Genomic DNA, 22219 nt, shown 5'->3' on the forward strand with positions numbered 1-22219 from the left:
TCAGCTGGTGGCAACAGAGCCCCCCACACCAGAGGCTTCCTGGAAAAACCCCGAGCAAGGGCACACAGCAGGAAGAGAAGACTCCAGGGCAGGGACACAAATGCTCTCCTAAAGAGCCCAGCCCAGGCGAGTCGCACAAAGTGGCAGGGAGAGCAGAGCATTCCCTCCCCCTCTCCCAACTCTTGGATGTCAACATCAAGGCTGGACCATGGCAAGGGACTCTGGTCTGAGTCCTACCCTCCCTCCACTGTAAGCTCCGGCAGGCTGGCCACCCTGGAAAAAGCTCAGGCCTGCTAGACCCCAGCAGGGGCTGATGGCGAGGGGCTAAGCTAGAGTGCCTCCAAGTCCCACCCATGCATACCAAGGGAAAGAGGAGATATGCTCTGGAACCTCCAGGCCACAGTCTTTGCAGCCCAGAGTTGAAGGACTGGACTTAAAAATCCAGCATCTATCCCCAGATCCTGTGAGGGATGTGAGAATAGGGGAGAGAATACCAGGAGAGAGGTCACAATCCAACCACCAGCACTGCGAACCCGCAAGACAGGGGCCCAGGCAGCGGGGGAAGTGACTGATTCAGTGGAAAGGAAAGCTGCAAGACAGTCTGTGGAGTCACTGCATAGGCACAAAGGCCCTCTGCAAACCAGAGGGCAGCGGCACAGTGACCCGGCTGGCATACTGAAACAGGCTCAGCCCAAAGCTCCAACACACAAGACAAGCTAAGCCCCTGAGAATGCTGTGAGAGCTTCTGGGACATGAGGCCCTGGGGGTGCAGCAGCCTCGGGTCTCAGAGGCTTCCCTGTCCCAGCCTGGTGGCCAGAGGTCAGAGCAGCTCGCTCGCCTCGCTAGTGCTGGCATCACACTCAAAGGCACAGGTGAAAACAAGGTTCTTTCTCATCATCAGCCCCAGTCACGGACCTGGCCTCCTCCACTGGGCTGGTATGACCTCTGCCTGTAATCTTTCAGTCCTCCTGCCCAGCCAAGCTACCAAGGTGGGGTGTCTGCCAGAGCCACTGGGGCCAGGCAACATGATGACAGCAACAGTCTAGGCTGCAGGTATGGAGGCCTATTTTGTACCAGGCAAATCCCTCCAAAGGGCTCCTATGTCATCAGTGGGGTGGGGACACCACAACTGACAATTTGACCCCCTGCCTTCCCTTTTTTTTTTTTTTTGAGATGAAGTTTTGCTCTTTCGCCCAAGCTAGAGTGAAATGGCATGATCTCGGCTCACTGCAACCTCCGCCCCCCAGGTTCAAGTGATTCTCCTGCCTCAGCCTCCGGAGTAGCTAGGATTATAGCCGCCCGCCACCATGCCCGGCTAATTTTTGTATTTTTAGTAGACACAGGGTTTCACCATGCTGGCCAGGCTGGTCTCGAACTCTTGAACTCTGGTGATCTGCCTGCCTCAGCCTCCCAAACCACTCCTGGCCTTGACCCCCTTCTTAATCTATCCTGCCCCCACATTTCCCTGTGAGGCAGTGGTTCTTTTGATTTCTTGGGACTGCAAGTGAACACCTAGAATGAAATGGGCATACTGTGCATGCCAGCAAGCAGCAGCCTGGAGTCTGGAGCCACATCTGGCTCCTGGGCCCCGCCCAGATGCTAAGCAGGACGCAGAGCTGACACCACAGGCTAGAAACTGAACTTTTTGGACAGGATCTTATCTATTTCCTTTATTAACATGTGGTGGGGCTTTTTTTGTGCCGCCCCACCACCAAAACCTAGAACAATCTTTCCCCCAGCCTACCCAAAAAACTTCCATCAACCAGGCCAACTTCTTATCAGTTTCTATTCTTGTAGCCCAGTGGGAGGAAGGAACCAGGTGGGGAGACTTCTATAGTTTCTGCCAAGATCAGATGTTGGAGAAAGCATTTTGTATGGCAATTCATGGACTAAACTGGCCTGAGCAGCATGGCAAGAGGTAGGTCATATTACAAGGCCTACGTGGAACAAGGCTGCACTCCTAAAAGGTCCAGTCACATAGGTGCCAATCACCTGGGAGACCTAGGGAAAACAGGCATCCCTCCCTCCACCACCACAGCCAAGAGGCCTAGGTAGAGAAGAGGACAGAACAGAGATCTGACCACAGGGTGGTCAAGTAGTCGGGAGAGGACTCCTGGTGGCACGAGTCCTACAAGACAACCTAGACAGTGGACAAGCCAGCAGTAGGAGGCCAGAGAGCCTGGCAAAAGGGTCTGCAGACGTCTGCTGGCCTTGGAGGTAGTTATCTCCTAGAAGGGGAATAACAGGGCAGGGTCCGAAAGCCTTGGAAACAAACCAGTAACTTGTTCTTTGTGAGCCAGGCTGTTTTTACTCTTCACACACCCTATCTTTAGCTTTCTTTTGTTCTCCTTTTATATTTAGTAATGTCTTTTGGAAAGGTCAGCCTGTGGCAGCTAAGCTCATGGAAACTCAAGGAAGGTGTTTGCATCTATGCTTGTACCAGAAGACTGAAAGGAAGCCATGTCCTCCAACCCAGCCCTCCAGAGTGAAGGCACAGAAACGCAGAGTAAAAGATGGAGGGAACCAGAGGTGGGCCCCTTGCTCAGCTACTGTGTCCTCTGGACACTTCCTTTCCAACAGGGACCCTGGAAGTTCCAGCTAAGAAGAGGTCATTGTGAGCCCATGGCTAGCCTGGTGTCATCTGGTAACTTCCAGCACCAACCCTGCAGGTGGCTTTGGGAAGCATCGCTGTCCTGCACCCTGCTTTTCCCTGTCACTAAGGTTCAGCCCTGGGAGGTGGGCTGGGGAGGACAGTGCCTGAGAGCCCAGCACACACCTGCCTTCATGGTCCCAAGCTCCAGCTGAGCAAGCAGTCTTCCTCTTTCCTGAGGAGCCGACGACATGCTGTGACCTACTCAGGCAGGGCCCCTGGTTGCTAGGGAATGAGTTCATCACCTCTGGAAAGTGGCAATGTCGCTGCTGTGAATAGGCCCAAAGCGGGCCTTTCCCTGGCACTGCCTCTGAGCCTCACCCCTGGGTGAGAAAAATGAGGGTGGGGGAGGCCAGGGGCCCTCCTTGGTCCCTGCTGCCCATCCTCAAGGACTGACCTGTCCTCCTGGATCTGGCCTAAGCTGAGTTATAAGCTCCCTGCCAAGACAACATCCATCGTGACATATACCACTATTGTCAACTTTGGGGGGATGTGGAAAGGAGGGACACACAGACCTTGGTCCATTACAGTGGCCCCCAGGGAGCTGTCTTTGTTGTTCGGCTTTATTATATAGCTTGGGATTACACAGGCATCGCCCACATGATGGTGCTATCAGGGACTGGGGCTGTGAGGAGGTGGGACCCGCCTTCAAGCCCCACCCCTCTCTGAGACAAGGTCTTACTCCAGGCTGGAGTGCAGTGCTGGGATCATGGCTCACTGCAGTCTTGGCCTCCTGCCTCAGCCTCAGCCTCCTGAGCAGCTGGGACCACAGATACACACAACGCCACACCTGACTCCACTTTCAAGACCTTTGCCTCCCCATTGTGAGGCTAGGACATCCCCACCCCACATGTGGTTAACTCATGCCTATGAGTTACCATTTTGTTTGTTGTTATTGTTTATTTTTGTAAAGCTGGGGTCTCATTATGTTGCCCAGGCTGGTCTTGAACTCCTGACCCCAATCCTCCTGTCTCAGCCTCCGAAAGTGCTGGAATTACGGGCCTGAGCCACCATGCCCAGCCTGTGCTAACATTTCACAGGGAATGATGGACCAGTGCTGGAGGACCTTGATTCCAGGAATGGCTGTGCTCAACAGCAGAGCAGCTGTGTCTTTGGGCAAATCATACCTCTCTGGGCCTCAGGTCCTCCATTTATAAAATGAGCATGCTAATACCTACCTACTAACCTCACACACTCCCTACAAAGATTAAATGAGCAATGACTATAGGCTGTGGAGTGCTATATCCCCAAGTAACATTGAGTTTCAGCCTCATAGAGAGGAAGGAAACAGGGATGAGAGGTGACACTGCGGCTAAGCCAAAGGGAACAGGTGTGTGTGACTGGGGGACCAGTTAGAACTGGCCCCAGGCATAAACAGACAGGGTGCTCTGGGCGCCGAGCAGGAGAGGCAGACAGGTCAGTCTGGGCTGGCAGACTGTTGCGGAAGAGGACTGGCCATCAGCAAACATCTGAAGGGCAAGAGGAAAGACACAGGAGGGAGAGGCTCAGAATGAAAGAGGCATCCAGTCCCAAACTTCACTCCCAAAAACTCAGGAGCTGATGAGCACTGCCCCAAAGCTCCCAGGCGCACCAGCATTTTGTTAATATACACATAACGCCACACCCTCAAAGAGCCCAAAACCCTCATAGGGGCAGCCTTGACCTCTGGCCCAGAGACCCCAGCAAAGTGACTCACCTGAGGTAAGAAGCCTGTGTAAGACTGAACTGAGGTCTCCTCTTAAGTCAGAGGCTCAAAGCCCAGAGCACACTGCTGAGTTCTTACTATAACACCCCATTCCTGGCTTTGCCAAGCTGAGTCAAATACCTGTCCCCTCACAAACTGGAGGTGAGAGAGAACTGAGTCCAAAAGAGCGCTATTTTTGTCTTTCCGTACCTGAAACTGGCACCACTGTCCTGGGCATTCTCTTCCAAAGCAGGAGACAGAGGTGGAGCACGACTCACCCCAAATCCCTCAACAGAATCGAGAAAGCACAGCCACACCAGAGCCATGTCCTCATTCCAGTGCCAGCAAGAAACAGCACAGGAGGGTGGGCATTCAGGAAGCTGACATCACTGAATGTCTCCATCTCAGATGGGGCCTTTCCTAACACCAGCCATCACACAGATCTCCCCCGGGCCATGAAGAGGAAGGGACGATTTGCCATAAAAATCAACATTTTAGGCTGGGTGCGGTGGCTCACGCCTGTAATCCCAGCACTTTGGGAGGCTGCGTCGGGCAGATCACCTGAGGTCAAGAGTTTGAATCCAGCCTGGCCAACATGGTGAAATCCCGTCTCTACTAAAAATACAAAAAATTAGCCGGGCGTGGTGGCACACGCCTGTCATCCCTGCTACTGGGGAGGCTGAGGCAGGGGAATCGCTTGAACCTAGGAGGCGGAGGCTGCAATGAGCCAAGACCAAGTTACTGCACTCCAATCTGGGTGACAGAGAAAGACTCCAGCTCAAAACAAACAAAAAAGTCAGTACTCAATACTGCAAAGAGCCCCCTGCCTGCAATTCAGACAACCTGGGTTCTTGCCTCAGTTCTTCTATCTCCTGGCTTGGGGATCTTGGGCAAATTTCTCAACTTCCACTTCCTGATCTGCAAATGGAATGACTCAAAGAATTTTTTTTTTTTTTTTTTTTTTGAGATGGAGTTTCGCTTTTTGCCCAGGCTGGAGTGCAATGGCGTGATCTCGGCTCACCACAACCTCCACCTCCTGGGTTAAAGCGATTCTCCTGGCCAGGCGCAGTGGCTCACACTTGTAATCCCAGCACTTTGGGATGCCGAGGCAGGCGGATCACAAGGTCAGGAAATCGAGACCACAGTGAAACCGTGTCTCTACTAAAAATACAAAAAATTAGCCAGGCGTGGTGGCGAGCGCCTGTAGTCCCAGCTACTTGGGAGGCTGAGGCGGGAAAATGGCATGAACCCAGGAGGCGGAGCTTGCAGTGAGCCGAGATCGCACCACTGCACTCCAGCCTGGGCAACAGAGTGAGACTCCGTCTCAAAAAACAAAACAAAACAAAACAAAACAAAACAAAAAAAAGCCATTCTCCTGCCTCAGCCTCCTGAGTAGCTGGGATCACAGGCATGCACCATGAAGCCCAGCTAATTTTTTTTCATATTTTTAGTAGAGACAGGGTTTCTCCATGTTGGTCGGGCTGGTCTCAAACTCCCGACCTCAGGTGATCCGCCTGCCTCGGCCTCCCAAAGTGCTGGGTTTACAGGCATGAACCATTGCGCCTGGCCATGACAACGATTTTAAGTTCCATTTTACATTCTAACGTTCAATTTTTAACAAGGTAAATTAATAAATGGCAACAGAACTACGGCAAAGCATGGTCTCCATGGGTCAAAATGGTACCTGGCACTACCTCAATATATCACTTTTTTTTTTTTTTTGTCCTGAGACGGAGTCTCACTCTGTCACCCAGGGTGGAGTGCAGTGGCACGATCTTGGCTCACTTCAACCTCTGCCTCCTGGGTTCAAGCAATTCTCCTGCCTCAGTCTCCTGAGCAGCTGGAACTACAGGCGCACATCACCATGCCCAGCTAATTTTGTATCTTTATCAGAGACAGGGTTTCACCATGGTGACCAGGCTGATCTTGAACTCCTGACCTCAGGTGATCCATCCACCTCGGCCTCCTAAAGTGCTGGAATTACAGACGCGAGCTGCTGCACCCGGCCTATCACATCTTTTTTTATGTTGCCCAGGCTGTACTTGAACTCTTGGGCTCAAGCAATCCTTCCACCTCAGCTTCCCAAGCAGTGGGGACTACAGGTGTGCATCACCATGCCCAGCTCAATACAAGACATCTTTATCATGAACAACAGGTCTTTGGGGAACCATCTCTCCCCAGCTGCCATCTCTGTGCCCTGTAACCCAGGCTTGGCCAGTCAGGGCACCAAACGCACCCAGCCACAGTGCCTGGTCCAGGTTTGGACACAGACTCCATATCAGAGTGAACCCAGGACTCCAGCAGGCATCTTGAGAAGAGATGCTGAGAGGAAGGAGGCCTGTGCCATGAACAGACACCTTCCATCATGTGGGAACCAAGAGGCATCATTTTCCCTGCATGTGGCCAGTTATACCCACAGGCACCTGAGTTGAAGGTTTCCCTTACATCAAAGGGCACTTCAAATTGGATTTTTAGCCAGTGTAATTAATGAAGTCCAAGTGATACAATCTTACACCATGTGCAACCATTTTCCATTTCATTTGCAAGCACTTTATTTTAATTTTTATTTATTTATTTATTTATTTACTTTTGAGATAGAGTTTTGCTCTTGTTGCCCAGGCTGGAGTGCAATGGTGCAATCTCGGATCACCGCAACCTCCACCTCCCGGTTTCAAGCAATTCTCCTGTCTCAGCCTCCCGAGTAGCTGGGATTACAGGCATTTGCCACCACGCCCAGCTAATTTTGTATTTTTAGTAGAGACAGGGTTTCTCCATGTTGGTTAGGTTGGTCTCGAACTCCTGACCTCAGGTGATCCGCCCACCTCAGCCTCGCAAAGTGCTGGGATTATAGGCATGAGCCACCGAGCCGGCCAAGAACTTTATAAAGCTACTTACTTGGCAGGGCGCAGTGGCTCACACCTGTAATTCCAGCACTTTGGGAGGCCGAGGCAGGTGGATCACCTGAAGTCGGGAGTTTGAGACCAGCCTGACCAACTTGGAGAAACCCCGTCTCTACTAAAAATACAATACTGGCTGGGCATGGCGGCGCATGCCTGTAATCCAGCTACTGGGGAAGCTGAGACAGGAGAATCGCTTGAACCCGCGAGGTGGAGGTTGCAGTGAGCTGAGACCGTTCCATTCACTCCAGCCTGGGTAACGAGAGCGAAACACTGTCTCAAAAAAAAAAAAAACAAAAACTACTTATTTGACATCTGATGCAGAAGGGCTGCCCTGAACCTGCCTCTAAAATCCCTACTCTTGATAAATCGACCCAGCTCAGAGGCCCACAAGGGCAGAAGTGGTCTGGGTACTGAAGTTCAGGGATTCCCGGCAGTGGCTCAACTCTGGCCAGGACTGAAGTCCTTCTCCAGCCAGGGAACTGCCCAGACATGCAGATGGTGAGGGAGGCCCTGACTGCACGGCCTTCCAGGGTGGCCTGGAGTAAACACTGCCCACCATCAGAGTCCCCCAACCACAGGGAAGCCTCAGCAGGGGAGGGTGCCATGCCTTTTGCTGTCTAGCCATATCTTCAACCAGCTGAAGTCATCAGGAAAAAAGAACATGACCATGAATACAGAATGTAACAAGAAGTTAGGATCCTACGTTCCATTGCTCATCTTGCAATGCATTATAGGGGCCCAAGCCTTTTTTTTTTTTGAGACTGAATCTCACTCTGTTGCCCAGGCTGAAGTGCAGTGGCACGATCCCAGCTCACTGCAACCTCCGCCTCCCGGGTTCAAGCGATTCTCCTGCCTCAGCCTCCTGAGTAGCTGGGATTACAGGCATGCACCACCACCTCGGCTAATTTTGTATTTTTAGTAGAGACGGGGTTTCTCCATGTTGGTCAGGCTGGTCTTGAACTCCCGACCTCAGGTGATCCACCCACCTCAGCCTCCCAAAGTGTTGGGATTATAGGCGTGAGCCACCACGCCCAGCCCAAAAGTGTTTTTCAAGAATTATCTTTAAATATTTAAGAATTTGGGAGCCTGAGGTGGGCGGATCACGAGGTCAGGAGATCGAGACCATCTGGCTAATACAGTGAAACCCCATCTCTACTAAAAATACAAAAAATTAGCCGGGCGTGATGGCGGGTGCCTGTAGTCCCAGCTACTCAGGAGGCTGAGGCAGGAGAATTGCTTCAATCTGGGAGGCGGAGCTTGCAGTGAGCCGAGATCGCACCACTGCACTCCAGCCTGGGCAACAGAGCGAGACTCTGTCTCAAAAAAAAAAACAAAACTGGGTTTGAGGGGCTTGGATTATGCATGAGTTTGGTTTGGGGCAAGTTGAGTTTGAGATACTTTTGGGATACCTCTAAGGTATCCCAAATCTTTAAGAATTATCTCTGAATTTTCTTTCTTTCTTTCAAGAAAGGGTCTCGCTCTGTCGCCCCGGCTGGAGTGCAGTGGTGCAAAAATGGTTCTTTTTTTTTTTTTTTTTTTTTTTTTTTTTTGAGACGGAGTCTTGCTCTGTGCCCCAGGCTGGAGTGCAGTGGCGCGATCTCGGCTCACTGCAAGCTCCGCCTCCCGGGTTCACACCATTCTCCTGCCTCAGCCTCCCGAGTGGCTGGGACTACAGGCACCCGCCAACACACCCGGCTAATTTTTTGTATTTTTAGTAGAGACGGGGTTTCACTGTGTTAGCCAGGATGGTCTCGATCTCCTGACCTCGTGATCCGCCCGCCTTGGCCTCCCAAAGTGCTGGGATTACAGGCTTGAGCCACCGCGCCCGGCCAAAATGGTTCACTGCAGTCTTGACCTCCCAGGCTCCAGCAATCCTCCCACCTCAGCCTCCTCAGTAGCTGGGACCACAGGTATGTACCACCATTCCCAGCTACTTTTTAAAATATTTTGTACCGACGTGGTCTCCCTATGTTTCCCAGGCTGGTCTCGAACTCCTGGGCTTAGGCAATCCTCTTACCTCAGCATCTCAAAGTGCTGAGATTACAGACGCAAGCTACCATACCTGACCATCTCTGGCTTTTCAAATGGTGCCAGTCATGCCCCTAAACACCAGACCCATCTATCCCACTAATTTTTGGATGCTATCCTTTAGACAATATACCTTAGAGGTATCCCAAAAGTATCTCAAACTCAACTTGCCCCAAACCAAACTCATGCATAATCCAAGCCCCTCAAACCCAGTTTTGTTTTTTTTTTTGAGACAGAGTCTCGCTCTGTTGCCCAGGCTGGAGTGCAGTGGTGCGATCTCGGCTCACTGCAAGCTCCGCCTCCCAGATTGAAGCAATTCTCCTGCCTCAGCCTCCTGAGTAGCTGGGACTACAGGCACCCGCCATCATGCCTGGCTAATTTTTTGTATTTTTAGTAGAGATGGGGTTTCACTGTATTAGCCAGATGGTCTTGATCTCCTGACCTCGTGATCCGCCCGCCTCAGGCTCCCAAAGTGCTGGGATTACAGGCCTGAGCCACTGCGCCCGGCTAAACCCAGTATTCTTTCTGTATTCCCAGTTTCTGGAAAAGGAACCCCCATCCATCTAACCCTGAAATGTAAGAGTCATATGTGAGCCCTCCTTCCTCAACCTCTCACAGCCAATCTATTACAAATCTCAACTAATTTTTACCACTGGAATGTCTCTCAGATCTATTTCTCACTCTGTCTACAACCATCACTCCATCCAAGGAAATATCATTCTTCACCTCCAGCAGCCTCCTAACCACTTAAACCCCAGATCTACTAAACAGACCGCCTTCAACTCCTTCTTCATAGGGTAGCCAAAGTGGTCTTCACATAAGCAAATCTCACTGGATCCCCATCACTAATTCCTCTCAGCACAACAGCCAGACCTCCCAATGCTCTGGGGTAAAGGCGGAACTCCCCAAAGGCCCCAGGTCTGGCTGGCTGGGCTGCAGGATAACCCTGAGACCAAAATGGAATGGAAAGGTCTAGAAGTCACTGCTCTGTCGACAGCCCTGGCGCCACTCCTGGGGAGGCTTCAAACTCCTGAGTCAGGCTCAGAATGAGCTCAGTCTTGCCAGGTTTGTCCCCTCCCCCAGTGCACAGCTGACCGCAGATGGGAAAGGGAGCTGGTGGCCAGGCAGGGGAAACCCAGCTGGGCCAAAGCCAGGGGCTGTGTATTTCAGGAGGAGATGACAGAGCGGCAGCAGCATCAAAATCAACTGTCAGTATCTGTGGGGCCAGCTAAGAGAAGGCAGCTATCTGGGTTTACAAAACTCAAGGAGTCTATCTCTTCCCTCTTATCAGACTGACCTTTGGCAGCCTTGTAGCCTGTTAAGAACCCCTCCCACACTTCCTGTAAGCACAATTCTTTGAGACCAGCCCAGAACAGCCAGAGGCTGCAGGAAAGCCTGCCCCTTCCTCCCTGCTAGGGTGGGGCTTGGGGCCCATCTCTTCCCAGACCCCTCTATCCTACCCCTCCCTCTTGGGCACGATCCAGGAAACCTTATGCCCTGCTCAAACTGGACTCCTCAAGGTCCCCAAACATCCCCTACCTTCTTAGTTCAGGCCTTTGTATCTTGGTATGTGTGGCCTTTTCCTCACTACCTTCCTCCTCTTCTCTACAATGAGATCCTACCCAGCCACTTCCAAGCGGGTTCTCAACTCCTCACAGATCTGCCACGTGGCTGTGCGGCTGACCCAGCGCCTCCCAGGATCAGTCTGATTCCACCTCCCACCCTGGCTTTGGGAAAAAACCTGGCTAGAGCAGAGCACACGACATAAAGGGGTGGGGGAGAACTTGGCAAATAAAAAAATGGGAATCCTATTAACAGTCACCCCAGAGCCTAAATGGTGGCCAGAGTAAGAAGGGAGGAAAGAGACCAAATGGAGTTTTCTGCCTGAATCCAGAAAAGAGCAGGAGTTAGAAGTGGGAACTACTGGACGCAGGGGAACTGAGCACAGCCCCCTCGGCTGCAGGAGCCTGAGTTCTCCAGGGAGATGCCAGAGCAGGCTGGCTGCTGCTTAACGCATCCAAACAGGTTAGGAGAAAATTCAAGCCAATTCTCACAGACATCTGGCCCTTATGATGGCCTCCTGGGCCCCCAGTACTACCTCCGCACTCAGGCTGTGGCCGGCTTCTGTCAGTCAGGTTGACCAGATGGCTTAAGAGTGAATCCCTGAGCAGGGCTTTAAATTCTCTCTTTTTTTTTTCTTCTTCTTTTTTTTTTTTTTGAGACAGAGTTTCACTCTTGTTGCCCAGGCTGGAGGGAAATGGCATGATTTCAGCTCACTGCAACCTCTGCCTCCCGGGTTCAAGTGATTCTCCTGCCTCAGCCTCCCCAGTAGCTGGGATTACAGGCACCCTCTACCACACCCGGCTAATTTTTTGTATTGTTAGTAGAGATAGGGTTTTGCCATATTGGCCAGGCTGGTCTTCAACTCCTGACCTCAGGTGATCCGCCCGCCTTGGCCTCCCAGGCTTAGAGAGGGGTAATGACTTGCCCTGGGTCACACAGCACCAAAACCCTGTGGGTAGCTAAGGCAGCAAGAATCCTATATACATTCAACCAGACCAAGCCCTGGACTGTGAAAATCAGCTGCACCCTCATGCCCCCTGAGAATAACAAGCTGCTTTCCCTTGAGGACAGCCAAACAGACCTGCTCTGAGGTTCCTGGGCCCTGGGCCAGCCCAGGCCTCCACCTGGGCCTCTGGGCTGCCAACAGAGGACCAGCAGGCCTCACTCTGTCTGCACAGCATTAGTGGCAAGGTATGCCCAGGGATCCAGGTTGGGCAGGAACTGCCAGGACTGGCAGCATGGGTGGAAGACAATGCCCTCCAAAATACCTGAGCCAGGTCTGAAGGGGCTGAGGAATGCAGACAGCTGGGCACTGCCACTTGAGATTAAAACTCACACTCATTCTAGAAGTCTGCCCACTGCTGCTTTAAGGACAAGAGTAAATTGCTTTTCAGGCACTGAGGAAAATCCTTCGTCAAACAGCCACCACTGTGATCTTGGGCTGCACCTCCTTGACACAAACTATTGACCTGCTTCCCATGCCACAGCCTCTTCCCGTCTAAGGAAATGCCAATGTTGGATTCCTTCACAAGGGGAGCCTGAACGGGGTCCCCATTCCTCTCCTCACCATCTCCTCCTACCCATGGACCTGGGGTCTCCCCTGAGCCATGCTGGAGGCCCCAGGAACCAGCCAAACACTAAACAGGCCTGGATCCAGGGAAATACTAAGCCCTCCGAGACAGGAAGGAGCAGAGAGACGGCCAGGCCCCAGAAACTCCCTTGTGGTGTGGCAACCTGAACCCAGGACTCACACTGCTCCCTAGAGCACCCAAGAGAGGTGGGAACCGAGGAGGCCAGGGTTCTCTCCTCTCCCTTTACTTTCCCACACAGCCTCATTCCCTTTGGTTGCTGCCATCTTTTCTTGTGTAGCCTACGGACTCCACACAGGCCCACAGAAACTTTCACTTCCCCCTGAAATGCAGGTTCCAATTCACTGCCTGCATCAAATCGCTGGTGCTTTGTGTTTAACTGAACTTGGGTAGGAACAAACGTTGGGGAAACCTGACTTACAGGGCAGGGGAGATTCCATATTGTACTAATGTCCCTTGCAAACAAAAAGGAAGCCTGTGAAGAAGACAGGAAGGAGGGGGCGTGGGGGAAGCAGCAGGCGGTGGAGAGGTGGGGGTGGCAGGGCGGGGCAATCTCCTGACCTGTGCCTCTCCTCACCTTCCCCTCTTCACTGTCAGCCCTAGTCCCTCTAAGTTCCCTTTAGCCACACAAATAACTTGTTGATTTTTTCACACCAAAGTAGTTCCCTGTAGACCAATTAGCTATTAACATTTGTTGCCAATTTTCTCCCTCCAAAGGCTGCTGACCTGCTGATGCTGGGGGGCTGCTGCCTGCCCGCAGGGCTAGGACTGCTCAGTCAAGACAGAAAAGGCAGAGTAGGTCCTTGGGTCATGCCTCAACACCTCAGGGTCCCCTCTCTGCCCCTGAGCCCCTCAATGCCACCTCCTAGAAGGACGGGCCCCTTCACCTGGAAACCAATAGCACCAGAAAGAAGCAGCTGGATTGTTTTCAACATCTGATACCAGAACTATGTGTGTTGTGTTAATTATCACCATCATGCAAATAAAATTTAGCCAGGTGGGAGGATCACTTGAAGCCAGGAGTTCAAGACCAGCCTGGGAAACACAGCAAAACTCCCATCTCTTTAAAAAAAAAAAAAAAAAAATTTGGCCGGGTGTGGTGGCTCATGCCTGTAATCCCAGCACTTTGGGAGGCCAAGGCGGGCAGAACACGAGGTCAGGAGATCGAGACCATCTTGGCTAACACGGTGAAACCCCGTCTCTACTAAAAATACAAGAAAATTAGCCGGGTGTGGTGGTGGGCGCCTGTAGTCCCAGCTACTCGGGAGGCTGAGGCAGCAGAATGGTGTGAACCCGGGAGGCGAAGCTTGCAGTGAGCCAAGATGATGCCACTGCACTCCAGCCTGGGCAACAGAGAGAGACTCCATCTTAAAAAAAATTTTTTTTTTTAAACTTAGCTGGGCACAAAATAGTGTACACCTGTAGTTGCAGCTACTCAGGAAGCTGAGGCGGAAGGACCACTTGAGCCTAAGAGTTCAAGGCTGCAGTGAGCTATGACAGCACCACTGTATTCCAGCCTGGGTAACACAGCGAGACCCCATTTAGCATGATTGGTAAAATTTTTAAAAATTACATTTTTTCCTCTAGATTTACCTTAGCCCTTGTTCACCTTATTGTACATGGTAGTATCCACTGCATTAATAGATGGTAAAACAGCACATATATTTGAATTGAGGGAAAGTCCTCTTCACTCCAGGAAGATGACCTGCTCTAAGAATCTGCAGGGGGCCGGGCGCGGTGGCTCACGCTTGTAATCCCAGTACTTTGGGAGGCCGAGGCGGGCGGATCATGAGGTCAGGAGATCGAGACCACGGTGAGACCACGGTGAAACCCTGTCTCTACTAAAAATACAAAAAAATTAGCCGGGCGCCGTGGCGGGCGCCTGTAGTCCCAGCTATTCGGGAGGCTGAGGCAGGAGAATGGCGTGAACCCAGGAGGCCCGGGAGGCGGAGCATGCAGTGAGCAGATATCGCACCACTGCACTCCAGCCTGGGCGACAGAGCAAGACTCTGTCTCAAAAAAAAAAAAAAAGAATCTGCAGGGATAAGGCACCCTTCAGCATAGCTCCTCCTGCCTCCACCCAAGACAACTCTGTTCCCTCCCTCCCACCCATTTCTGCAGCAGGAAACTGCCAGGGCTCAGCTAGAAAGCTAGGATTGCCCAAAGCCCAGCTTGTGCCCTAGAACCTACAAGGTACGCAACGGCAACATGGAAGCTTGACAATATGTTGTAACTACAACAATGATTTATAAATAGCAACAAGAAGTAGTCTAAAATGGCTGGTTAGGGACATAGGCAGGGGTCCCTGATGAGCACAGCATAACTGGAGGAAAAAGCCTGATTTCCCCCAGATAGCCGGCAAAGTTCAGACCCCCTTCTTGCGACATGTCACTTGGAGATGTCTACCCTAATAGCTGATGAGGACTTATCATTAACAAGCATTCTGAGCAGAGAGGAAGGAAAATTCGGTCTCAGAAAGCAGGGCCAGGCCCTTTAGTTGGTAAGGACTCAGGTGTGTGGGACGGAAGCTGGGACATGGGAACTGAAAGGACAGAAGGGGAAGGAGAAGAAGCCCATCCCGGGCTGCATGTGGAAACAGAAGAGATGCAAAAGCACCCAGCTGGCAGAGAGCCCCAGCTGTGTCCAGCACATAGAGAGCCTCTGGGGCTCGGTGGCCCCACCGCCTCAGGGCGAGGCCCCCAACCTCAGGCAGCTCACCAGGATTCCAGGTGTGCGGTCAGCATAAGTACACAGCTCCTCCAAAGCAAGGCCACATCACCTTCTCCTAAATTCTTTCTCCTCCTGACTGCCCCATTTCAGTAAAGGAACCAGCTCTCATCAACAGGCACTAAAACTCCAAGCCCCAGCCCATCAAGTGTCTGCTCGGAAGACAGCTACTTTTGCAAGCTCTCTAGACTCCGTCCCCTTTTCCACTTCTACTGCCAAGTGCCAGCCTGCATGATACCTTACCTGGACTCTATCTAGTTCTCCATCTCCTCCCTCCCTCCTCTCCCTGTCCCCTTATGACCCAGCATACCCTGCTGCCAGTTTGCCCTCGGTCTGCTCAGAAACTAGTCAAGACTAAAGCCCCCTGCTTCACCACATGTCAGTTCAAGTCCTTATCTAGCACCTGTCTGGACTGATTTTCTGCAGTGTCTATTTTCTCTCCTCCTGGAGACTTTTGCTTTTGGATGCAGGGATGCGAGGGAACTGCCCAACATGCCACCAGCCCTTCCCTGGCCAAGGAAGGGAACAAGGGAACATGGCCCACGCTGGGCCAACCAGACACTTCCTCCCTCAGATATGAATCCCAAGCAGTGATGACAAAATGACTGAGCACAGCTGGAGCAGATGCATCCTGGCAACAGCGGTTCCCTGAAGAGACTGGCCTTTGGTTCTTGCTGCACCCACTCCAAGACCCTGGAGGGAACCTGGGTCCTGAGTCATCACTCTGATTTTATAGTTCCCACAGCTTTCCAAGGAAGTGCTTTCCTGCCAAAGGCAGCCAAGCTGCTGCTTGCAACCAAAGAGGATTCCTTACTACTTTCTAAATAAATCCCCCATGCTCTAGACAAAGGGACAACTCCCTAAATGTGCCTTGTGATAGCCTTTCTTTGTACCTGTTGGCCTGCACACCTCCTCCAGCCCACAGGCACTGCTTGGAAACCTACACTTAGAGGCCCATCCCAAATGCCTTTTCTGAGCCCCCTATGGGGATGACTTTGACCTCCTTTAACTGGCCACATTTCCACTGTAGATCTATTGGCGGACTTGTCTTATCCCCCTCCCAGGGAACAGCAGCCTGGACATTACTGTCTCCTCCACAACACTCAGCATAGTTCTCAGCTCAAAAAAACTCAGACTTGGCTGGGCACAGTGGCTCACACCTATAATCCCAGCAGTTTGGGAGGCTGAGGCAGGCGGATCACGAGGTCAGGAGTTCGAGACCAGCCTGGCCAACATGGCAAAACCCCATCTCTAGTAACAATACAAAAATTAGCTGGGTGTGGTGGTGCATGCCTGTAATCCCAGCTACTCGGGACGCTGAGGCATGATAGTCGCTTGAACCCAGGAGTCGGAGGTTGCAGTGAGCCGAGATCACACCACTGTATTCCAGCCTGGCGACAGAACGAGATTCTGTCTCAAAAACAAACAAAAAAAATTCAGAATTTGGGGGCAGACAACCCCAAAGGACAATTAAGTTTTGTTGAGCACAACAAGGAGCAAGAACTAAGAGCAGGGGCTGTGTGTCAGAAAGACATGAGTTTCAACCCCAGATCCTCCTGCTGTCTGTTTGGGCACGTCTGGTAAGTTCTGTAAGTCTCAGTTCTTCATCTACAAAGCAGCGGCAACAACGCCAAACTTGCAGTGTTGCTGTGAGGATTCGCCAACACCTGAGAGCATCTAGCACTGTGCCTGGCTGGCAGCAAGCACTCAATGAACAGCAGCCATAATTCAAGCTATTAGCAGCAACTGGTTTAGCAGCCACTCCGTTGGCGTTGGAATCAGGAGTCCCAAGGCCGCTGTGTGACCCACAGTGTATCTCTCTGTTCCTCAGTAACCCTACCTGGGTCTGTATCTGCCTTATAGATGTTCCACTGACCTGTAAAACAACAGCTGGAAAATGCTTTGCAAAGCACAATGTTAAGCGATGCCTCCTGCATTTCTAAATTTCAAAGACTCCCAGGCATCCTGTCCAGTGTGCAGCCATGGCAGGACTTTACTTGGCAGGCACCCCAACCTACTTGGTTGGGGAAACAGGCACAGGCCAGACGAGGGCCCGGTTCAGCAATTTGCTTCGTTATGTCCACACAGCCACCCTTTTCCAAAACCTGCTTGGTTGTGGGGCCTTGCTTCAAATAACCATGGGGCAGTGTCCCCGCAATCATTACCAATCCTGGGCAGCATCAGAATGAAAGAAAAGCCAAACCAGTACAGCTGCCAGAACAGCCTGGTGGGGAAGTAAGGTGGAAGAAAGTCCCTCTTAAGACTTTACATCTAGCTGGCTGGGCGCAGTGGTTCACGCCTGTAATCCCAGCACTTTGGGAGGCCCCGGTGGGTGGATCACCTGAGGTCGGGAGTTTGAGACCAGCCTGACCAACATGGAGAAACTCCACCTCTACTAAAAATACAAAAAAATTAGATGGTGCATGCCTGTAATCCCAGCTACTTGGGAGGTTGAGGCAGGAGAATTACTTCAACCTGGGAGGTGGAGGTTGTGGTGAGCCGACATCGTGCCATTGCATTCCAGCCTGGGCAACAAGAGTGAAACTCCATCTCAAAAAATAAAATAAAAAATAAAAATAAATTAAAAAAATACAAAAATTAGCCAGGCATGGTGGTACATGCCTGTAATCCCAGCTACTCCAGAGGCTGAGACAGGAGAATCGCTTGAACCTGGGAGGCAGAGGTTGCAGTGAGCCGAGATCTCGCCATTGCACTCCAGCTTGGGCAACAAGAGGGACACTCTGTCTCATAAAATAAAATAAAATAAAATAAAATAAAATAAAATAAAATAAAATAAAATAAAAAAGACTACATCTAGCTGGGCGCAGTCACTCACGCCTCTAATCCCAACACTAGGAGGCTGAGGCGGGCAGAGCACCTGAGGTCAGGAGTTCGAGACCAGCCAACATGAAGAAACCCCATCTCTACTAAAAATACAAAAATTAGCCAGGCATGGTGGCAGATACCTGTAATCCCAGCTACTTGGGAGGTTGAGGCAGGAGAACAGCTTGAACCTGGGAGGCGGAGGTTGCAGTGAGCTGAGATCACACCACTGCACTCCAGCCTGGGTGACAAAGCAAGACTCCATCTCAAAAAAAAAAAAGACATCTGGTCAGGAGCGGTGACTCACACCTGTAATCCCAGCACTTTGGGAGGCCAAGGCGGGCGGATCACCTGAGGTCAGGAGTTCGAAACCAGTCTGGCAAACATGGTGAAACCCCGTCTCTACTAAAAATACAAAAAGTAGCCGGGTGTCGTGGCATATGCCTGTAATCCTAGGTTCCTGTCACCCCAGGAAGGGGTGGCCAACCAGGCTGAGACAAGAGAATCGCTTGAACCCCGGAGGCGGAGGCTGCAGTGAGCCGATATGGTGCCACTGCACTCCAGCCTGGGCAAGAGAATGAGACTTCGTCTCAAAAAAAAAAAAAAAAAAAAAAGACTTCACATCTGCTTGGATTAATCTCTCAAGCAATTGTGATGGCCCCAAACCAGTGGTTCCCAAAGTGTTAGCCCTAGGGAGCTGGAGAGAGATGCAAAACATAGGCTCTACCCAGATTAAGCCATAAAACTCTGGAGTTCCCCCCCACACACAATCTGTGCCTTAACCAGCTCTCCAGGGGACTATGACTCTCAGTCAGATGTGAAGGATCCTTCCCTAAACCTGTAACCATGAGACCTTCCGCTGTAATTCATTTACTGAACACCCACTATGTGCTAAGGACCAAGCCAGGTGGTGGTATTTCAGAAAATGAGGACACATTTGAAGAGCATCCACAATCTAATGAGAGCCAAAATGAAGTATACAAATACTGCCAAAATAAGGCAGGATGTGGTATAGGACAATGCAAAATAATCCAATTCGCACCCTTCTCCCCAGACCCTACCCCTCAGGTCTTCTTTTGCCATGAAAAGACATGGAAAAACCAAGCCTCCCCAAATCCCCAATCCTGGTATTGCAGACTCCTTAATCCCAGGTGCCTTCTCGAGAAGAGTGGTCCTTACCCTGAGGCTTGGCTGGAGTAGAAATGCTCCCCTGAGGCCATGGCCAGTGGCTCTTAGAAGCTTGGCTTTATCTGGGATTTGCATTCCAAAAGTTCCCAGGAGCCAACAGCGTGCCACAGCACATCACAACAATGCACTCCCAGGCAGGGTCACTCCCACAGGCCCCTGCCAGGCTTGCAAGCAAGGGTGCAGAGGCAGACATAAACACCCGCACAGACAGTTGGCCCCCTGGCCTCCCTTCCTCCATTCTCAAGTTACAAGGTTAAAAGCATCCAATTCACAGCCAAGGGGGGAGGGCTGGGAAGGGGGTTGCTGAAGCAGTGAACCATCTGGTTCAGATCAAGATTGCTCCTTCAGGACCCCCACAGAACTCCTAGAGCCTCCCGTCCCTCCGTTCCTCCACCCATCCCACTGGGAAACTGGGGATTGGGGTAGAATGGATGACCATCCCCCTCCGCCCCCCGCAAAAAAAAAAAAAAAAAAAAAATCTTAAGAGGACAAAACAAAAAACCTGAATAATACAGGCAAATCTGTGCCACCTCTCTGAGCCCTCGTTCCCTCTAAATCCTGAGCCTCACGACTAAACTTGAGATCACCGCCCACATACTCTGTGCCTTCCTCCACAGAGAGATCAGGGCAGCTAGCAGGCATCCCTCCCTGAAAGGGCAACCCCTCCAAAGTTAGCAGCAGAAGCAAGATGAAGCTTAGGGGTGTGGTCTCCCAGACTCCTCTTATGCCACCATCTCTCTAAAAACCAGCGATACCTTCCACCTGAGAGGGGCTTCAGAGCCCACCAGGCGAGGAAGAGGTGGCCAACCAGCTTCCAAACATCCGTCCCAAAGACGAGGCGGGAGTGTGTTACTGGCCAGAGGTCCCAGAGTGCCCTGTACCCCCCCGGAGGCTTTGACTGAAAAGAGGCCCCAGGTCCCTGCCTGCCCCCAGCACCTCTCTAGCCCCTTTCTCCAACACCACCTTTAACTCAGTCCTCCGCTCCCTTACGCAGCTGTAAAGCAAGAAGCAAGATGGGAGACAGGAGATGGATGCAGTTGGCAAAAGATAAATCGAAAGGCTAACTTGAGCAAGCAAGCAACGGGTGCTGACTCTTCTACAGGCAGAGGGGACCCGGAGTGGGCTATGCGAAGGAGGGAAGGCCAACAGGAGCGGCAGGAAGCTAAGGGGAGACTCAAGTGAGCTCAGCCCAGAGCTGTAGCAGGGGGTGGAAGTTTGGTCCAGTCACAAGGGAATGACCGGGGGGAAGAAATGACTTCCATTCCAAGGCAGAGAAGGAACAGGAGAGAGGAGACGGGGTTCAGGCCAGCCTCCACGGAACTGGCGCATTGGCCAAGTTTCTGGCTTAAGCCGTGCCTCAGTTTCCCCAAAGTAGGAAGGTCGAGCCGTGAGAACTGGGCCACTGAGGATAGTTAGGGGGCAGTGCCAGGTAGGGGAAAGATCACAGGGGAGAGAGGAGAGAGGTGCTGATGGGGCAGACAGGCTCTGACCAAGAGTGAGGCCGGGGTCTCCCAGGTGGAGCAGAGGCCGGGAGAGCCAGGGTTAGGGGTACGAACTAGGGAGTGGACTGGAAGTCGGGACCAGGGCAGGGAGCTCTTTCGAGGGCTGGGGCTGGGGCAGGGGGCTGCCGGCAAAGGAGCGGAGCGGGAGCCCTGGGAGGCTGGGAGCGGCTGGAAGTGCAAAGCAGAAGGCGGGGATCCGGAATGAGGCCAACGCGCACGGACCCCCGCCCACACGAGGGAGCCCGGCGCCCCGGCCCGGGGGAAGTTGCCAGGCTGGAACGGGCCGGTCTGGGCCGTTGGGCCGCGCCAGCTGCCCGCGCAGGGGAGGTCTGGGCAGCCGGGGGCCTGGGGCGCTCCGCATCCCGCCCGCCCTCATCCCTCGCGCGCACCTCAGTCAGCGCCCGGCGCCGCGCGGGCCATACTCGCCGCTCCTGCCGCCGCCTCCGCCCGCGCAGAAAGCCGTCGCTGCCGCCGCCGCTGTGGTCCGGACCCGTTAGCTCGCGGCTGTCTTGTCCGCCCGCCGTGGGCTAGTCCCGCCCTTGCCTGGCCCAACCCTCCCCGAGCGCCGCCGCCGCCGCCTCAGCCCGGCCCCTCCCCCCACCCCTGCCCGGCTTGAAGGGAAGGGTGGGGGACAGGGGCGACTGCCCCCACCCCATTCACATCCTCCCCGTCTCTCCCTCCCTCCGCTCCGCCGCACGCGGGCCGGCATGCTGGGATATGGAGTCCAGCGGCGCCGGGCCACTGGGGGCGTCCCGCATCCAGGACTACATCTCCCAGAAGACAGCGCGCGCATCCCAGGGATTGTGGGCTTTGTAGTTTCGCTAGGACTCGGGGGTCCGCCGCGCCGGAGGGGAGGCGGAGGGGGATGGGAAGTCTTCATTCTCAGAAGGCCGGGCTCCAGCGGCTGGAGCAGATGGCCCCGAGCCGGGTCGGATACCTGGGTTCCCAGGGAGATGCACACTAGCCGAGGACGCCTCTCAGATGCTCCTGTGGCCAGCTGTGGACGAGCCCGGCCGGAGGGCACTGTTCCCACTAGCACTCTCAAAGAGCCGCGACCTGAGGCCAGCTTGGCTTCACGCCCGGGTGCTGAAAGCCCGAGCTGCGGTGGGGCCGCTGCGCCCTGGCCTGAGGGGAGAGGGACCCCATCAGCGGTGCGGGCGGGGGTTTGGCCTCGCTGGACTTTGTGTTCCCCACCTAGGAAAAGAGGTAAAGGGGGCAGAGTGTCTATTGGTTCCTCATCCACTGGGGCATCTCCCCCTTGCAGGCTCTCTCGTAGATGCCCGTAGCTTCCTCCTATTGAGGGTAAAGTGAATGCATTTTAAATATTTGCCATGTCTTTTATTAGCCCATCCTTTCCCTAACTTCCGCACCTATTTCAAAACCTTTATGAAACTCCAGGTGGACTGCAGTTTCGCCCTCCAACAGGCTGAAGTGAGGCTGAAGTGGTTCTGAATTTTTGGTGTGTATGGCATCCTCTTGGCGAGCTTGTTTAAACGCAGCTGCCCCCACCCTCAGCTTCTAGGGCAGGCCCCAGAATTGGCATTGCTACCCCGTTTCCAGGTGTT

At 52.8% G+C, this 22219-nt stretch overlaps 1 protein-coding gene across 2 annotated transcripts in view; it reads right to left on the reverse strand.

The window, feature by feature from the left end:
• The window catches only part of ST3GAL2 (ST3 beta-galactoside alpha-2,3-sialyltransferase 2), a 61086-nt gene extending 39991 nt beyond the window's left edge, over positions 1 to 21095 (reverse strand). For both annotated transcript variants that reach the window (XM_030829438.1, XM_030829432.1), the window contains exon 1: positions 21044 to 21095. The gene's annotated coding sequence lies outside the window, so the exon portion shown is untranslated. The remainder of the gene's footprint in view (positions 1 to 21043) is intronic.
• Positions 21096 to 22219: the final 1124 nt, after the last annotated feature.

Source organism: Nomascus leucogenys, chromosome 2 (genome assembly GCF_006542625.1).
Source record: "Nomascus leucogenys isolate Asia chromosome 2, Asia_NLE_v1, whole genome shotgun sequence".
NCBI lineage: Eukaryota > Metazoa > Chordata > Mammalia > Primates > Hylobatidae > Nomascus > Nomascus leucogenys.